This window comes from Physella acuta, unplaced genomic scaffold, assembly GCF_028476545.2.
Source record: "Physella acuta isolate Inbredline_101_S28 unplaced genomic scaffold, ASM2847654v3 ptg001771l, whole genome shotgun sequence".
NCBI classification, from domain to species: Eukaryota; Metazoa; Mollusca; class Gastropoda; family Physidae; genus Physella; species Physella acuta.
In genome coordinates this window covers 166,368-172,413 of record NW_026733281.1, presented here as the reverse complement: position 1 = coordinate 172,413, position 6,046 = coordinate 166,368, and positions in this window count along the sequence as shown.

Genomic DNA, 6,046 nt, shown 5'->3' with positions numbered 1-6,046 from the left:
TACAAGTTAAACTGAAGAAGGGGACGGTGTGGTATGAGTGTTTCATCAAATATTGGATAAAACAATCATTACCAAGGCAATATAACGTCAGCGCCGTAAAAACTGCAGATAACACTATACTATCAACATCGCACCATCAATCAATGTGTCTATCACGACCACACCACCAATCAATGATCACATAACCACACCACCACACCAGCAATCAATGAGCTTATCACCACCGCACCACAAATCAATGAAACTTTCACCACCACACCACCACATCACTACACCACCAATTTATGAGCCTATCAGCGCCACACCACCAATCAATGTGCTATCACCACCACACCACCAATCAATGTGCTATCACCCCCACACCACCAATCAATGTGCTATCACCCCCACACCACCAATCAATGTGCTATCACCCCCACACCACCAATCAATGTGCTATCACCACCACACCACCAATCAATGTGCTATCACCACCACACCACCAATCAATGTGCTATCACCCCCACACCACCAATCAATGTGCTATCACCCCCACACCACCAATCAATGTGCTATCACCCCCACACCACCAATCAATGTGCTATCACCCCCCCCCCCCCACATCACCAATCGATGAGCCTATCAGCACCACACCGCCCACCTTTGTTTTACCTGTCAGGTGCTGTCCACTCAACAGCCCCCGGGCCATAAATTACAGCCTCGAGTTACCCCAATATCCAATTATAAATCACGACTGACCTGCCGGCCTAATCTCCATCTGTTCTTGTTCTCCGGTCAACTCCATTGTCCACAACCAAAAACCAACGGCTCACGTCTGCAGGCAGGAGTCATTTGTCAATGCGCGTGTCCACATCATGCGATCGATGCGCGGGAATAAAAAAGGTTTTGTCCGGTCATTAGTCGTCTGCTACCAACAGTTGGTTTAGTGTTTGTCGTCAGGGGGCTTTTGTTTGCTTACTGATGCGGGGCGTTAACGTTATCAGAAAATAAGCCTCGTTTTAGTCCGTCTCGCGATTCCGGTCCGAGTTTTATAACCGTCCTAATTTGTCATTAATGGCTTTCATCGTGGCTGGTTTTGAGCCAAATAAAAATAAAATTTGTTTACGACTATGGTTACTCATTGTAAACGAAACGAAATAAAAAGTTACAATTTAAATATTTTTTAAAAAAAAGTTATATTTATAAAAATCGATGATAAATAATTATACAAAAAAAAAATAATATATATATTTATACAAAATTTTTTTTTTTAAAATAATTAGAAAGAAGTAGGTTACTTATTGAATTGTCACTAAATAGAGATAAGATCTGGTAAATTATAATTTTTCCTCGTGTTTCTAAGCGCAATTAAAGCACCGCAAACACAAGGAATCAATGCTCGAATGCTACGACTTGCGGCCTTAGCGCCGGAACACCGTCACACGAAGCAGGGTTATAATGACAGAGTAAACTTTTTAATATACCCCATAGTGAGTGTTACAACGGAGTCTAACGGTCGATGTGTGTGTTATGGTGTGGAGGATAGTGGTTGACATAACAAAACATTGAATTACAGACGGCGATGTGGGGGGAAAAATGACAAGGGACGCGTTGTTATTAAAACTGGCTATGGTTAAGTTTGGAAAAATAAATAACACAGTTACGTGCTGATAAAAATAGGAGATGAAAATAACATAAAAGGTTTTTTTAAACTGAGGGTTGGATTTGTATCGGATGTATGGGGAGTTAATTGCTCTCTGGGGTTGTCGGTTATGTTGGGTGTATGAAGGGCATATTGCTAGATGTGCTGGGCATAGTGTTAGAGGGTTTGGGTTTTATATCCTACTTGGGATGATATGGGCATATTGGTAGTTAGGCTGGGCATAGTGTTAGTGGGTTTGGGTTTATTGCTACTTCGGATGATATTGGCATATTGGTAATTGGGGTAAGCAACTTGCTGGATAGGCTGGGCATATTTCTAATTGAGCTGGGCATCCGTCACATAAGATGCCACAATACTAGTTGACGGTCAAGCTAGCATGATTGGACGGCCACAACGCTAATAGAACTGGACGATCAACTGACTTGTAAGACTATACGTTTATTATGCTGATTTGACTGGACGGCCACCACACTAATTTGACTGGACGGCCACCACACTAATTTGACTGGACGGCCACCACGCTAGTTGGAATGGACGGCCACAACTTTACTAAACCTGTGCTGCCCTCCATACTTACACTCCAATTAGCCAAACCTTCTACACGGAGATCTAAACTCAGCCGAGCATTTCTCCGTGCTTTCATCGCACTGTTTACATAATCGTTAATTTTAATTAAAATAAAACACCTTAATTGATTAAGCAAATATCAAGTACGGCTTGTTAACCATAATCCCACACCTAGCCACGAACCGACACAGCTACATGTAGCCTATCAATAACGCCTAAATGACTACATCTGCAAATTTGCAAATAAAAAAAACAGGCAAAATCGTTATAATTATTGATCGTCATCAAATATTGACGAATAGCGTAGATGTGTTAACGGAGCGTATTGATGTAAATGTTTTCTGCTTATATTTTTTTTTTGTGTTCCTTATTCTCAAGATTTATCGTGTTTGATAGCTTTAGCTAATGGTTGAAGGACGAGGTCTAGTTTTGTAAGGGAGAGAACCGTGAAAAATATCTCAACTTTTTTTTAGCGGTCTTTGCTTGTGGGAGAAGGACCGTTCTTGACAACCACTAACACAGTACACGGCTTTCTCTCTCACACAAACACATACTCTCTCTATATCATACACACATGATCCAGATTGAGCACATACACATAAATATATTTACGCACTTACGCACGTACACACACTAGCAACAAACATAATACTTATTAAATAACTTTTTAAATATATTTTTATATCTATTAATTTTCTAACTTACTTGTTGTCTATTAATATTCCTCAAGCATACAAATAATTATACTGCGAAAAGGGGTCTAACTAATACCATATCTAAAAATATATAATTAATAATTATTCATATTGGTAGTTGAATGATTGGTTGAGGTAAATAAAAATAGTGATATGTAAACAATTGCACTGATAGCGGGGTGTTAAGAAAGCGTTCCACCAAAACAGAACTCTCGGCTTGGAGTGATGTTCCTGTATATTTCCTGCACATTTTCCAAACTTTGAGACGTTGACAAATGAAATATTTTCTTGGCTAACGATTTCCTAGATGTCGGCTGTTAATTCTGATTAATCTGGCTAATTCGGTAATTGATACACGACATTCGTTCATCTTAGGGCTGACCCTAGATCCACATGGGGCTAAACAGCACGTGTCATTAGAAACAAATCAATCGACCCAGATAATCTTGTCTTTAATTAATTAACAACATGAGGCTATCTTCATCTCATACATCTTCGTGTATGCAGGAGCCAACATTATACATACATATATATATATATATATATATATATATATATATATATATATATATATATATATATATATATATATATATATATATATATATATATATATATAATATATATATATATATATATATATATATATATATATATATATATATATATATATATATATATATATATATATATATATATATATATATATATATATATATATATATATTCCCCTATATTATGATTGTTTTTGGTGAAGACGCGGAGTCAAACGTTTGTTCATTATATTTGAGTTGAGTTTACTTGCTTAAAATTTTTGTTTGTTCGTGAACAACGCTACACACACACAATTAAAATTTCTTGTCGTTCTTGTAGACTAATGTAGACTCTACCACTAGACCAGTGGTTCTCAACCAGGGTTAAATCGAGCCCTTGGGGTTCGTTGAGTCAGTCTCAGGCGGACAAGAAACACTTGACTCATACGTTTCGTTATTAGAATGTGTCAGTCCTGACAACAAAACTATCAAGAAGGGTTCCGTGAAAGCGCAAATGAATCTTATGGAGTTCGGTACCTTCAAAAAGGTAACACTGGCTTACGTTAATCGGCTATGTCCAGTTATAACGTTTTACCCACAAAATGCAAAGCAATATGAGCATGTTTTATTAGTAAAGAATAAACTGTTATTTTAAAAACTTTATGTCTACAGAGCGGACCATTAGAGTAGGTTTTCATCTATTGAACAGGAGCAGACAACGAAGAGAAGTTTCGAGAATCGAAGCTTTCTATTTTAAAAATCTCCCAGAATTCGATAGTGCACACAATCATGACGCGGACGTATATTCCCTTTTAATGATATAAAATTTCCCGATAAAGCAAGCTCAAGAGAAGGTTACAATTTTCTGCTGCAATTAAAAACAAAATGAGTTTATATCGATGTCTGAGGCTGGTGTCGTTTTATTGTAGGCAGAAGATAACAGCTGTTTGAACAGCTGAACACGCAGATGTAGGTAGCTACAATATCAGATGTAGTCAGCTACAATATCAGATGTAGGTAGCTACAACATCAGACGTAGGTAGCTACAACATCAAATGTAGTTAGTACAACATCGGATGTAGTTAGTACAACAAAAGATACAGTTAGTACAACATCAGATACAGTTAGTACAACATCAGATACAGTTAGTACAACATCAGATACAGTTAGTACAACATCAGCTGTAGTCAGCTACAGCATCAGATGTAGTCATCTACAACATCAATGTAGGTAGCTACAGCATCGGATGTAGTCAGCTACAACATCGGATGGAGTCAGCTACAACATCGGATGGAGTCAGCTACAACATCAATGTAGGTAGCTACAGCATCGGATGTAGTCAGCTACAACATCGGATGGAGTCAGCTACAACATCGGATGGAGTCAGCTACAACATCAATGTAGGTAGCTACAGCATCGGATGTAGTCAGCTACAACATCGGATGGAGTCAGCTACAACATCGGATGGAGTCAGCTACAACATCAATGTAGGTAGCTACAGCATCGGATGTAGTCAGCTACAACATCGGATGGAGTCAGCTACAACATCGGATGGAGTCAGCTACAACATCAATGTAGGTAGCTACAACATCGGATTAGTTGCTACAACATCAGATGTAGCTAGCTACAAAATCAGATGTAGCTACCTACAACATCAGATTTAGTGAGCTACAACATCAAATGTAGTCACGCCATCTTATGATTTAATGATCTGTCACGTTGAATATTTTGTAATGATCTGCCACGATGCATATTTTGTAATGATCTGTCACGTTGCATATTTTGTAATGATCTGTCACGTTGCATATTTTGTAATGATCTGTCAAGCCGTGACATCATTTAACATCTCAGTCAACAATCATACATGATGTCACATTTCATCTCATGTTGTTACACATCGTATTGTGACAATTATTTGTCACAACTTTGTAATCGTTGCACATAATTGGCTGGGAGATTCCCCGTGGGCAAATGAGTCTGAGGGTTGGGGTTTAAGGGAGTGGCTGAGAGTGAAAGGGGGGGATGGGTGGGTAAGAAAGTGGGGAATACGGTAGTGGTGGTATTAAGGGGGTGGGGTTGAGGCTGAGGGTGGGGGTAAGAAGGGAAGGGGGAGGGTGAAGATGAGGGTTGGCGTAAGAAAATAGGAGGGGTATGGGTGGGGCTAAGGGGTGAGTCGAACTATGGATTTGTCGTCACAATGATTCAAACAGTTGCACCTCTAGGCTTGACACCACAGCGGCTGATTAAATTAAACGACACAAAAATAGGTTGGGGGAGGGGGGTGTTGGGACACATGTCTATTAATAAAGATATAACACACATTTTTTGGGACATGAAATCTTATATTAAAACCTAATGTACAAATACTACACTCAAAAAGTAGAAAGAATTCGTTTTTGCTGTTTGTTTTTACAAATAAATAAATAAATAATAATATAATAAAATAAAATAACAAATAAAAATAAATTAATAAACGAATTTTTTTTTCGTAATCGAAAATGTATTTTCTGTTCAATCGATTCATTTAATTTTTTTCTGTTAATTGTTTTTCGGCCAATCGACCTAGATTCTAGATCAGCGATGCCTACATAAATTTAAAAAAAATGGAG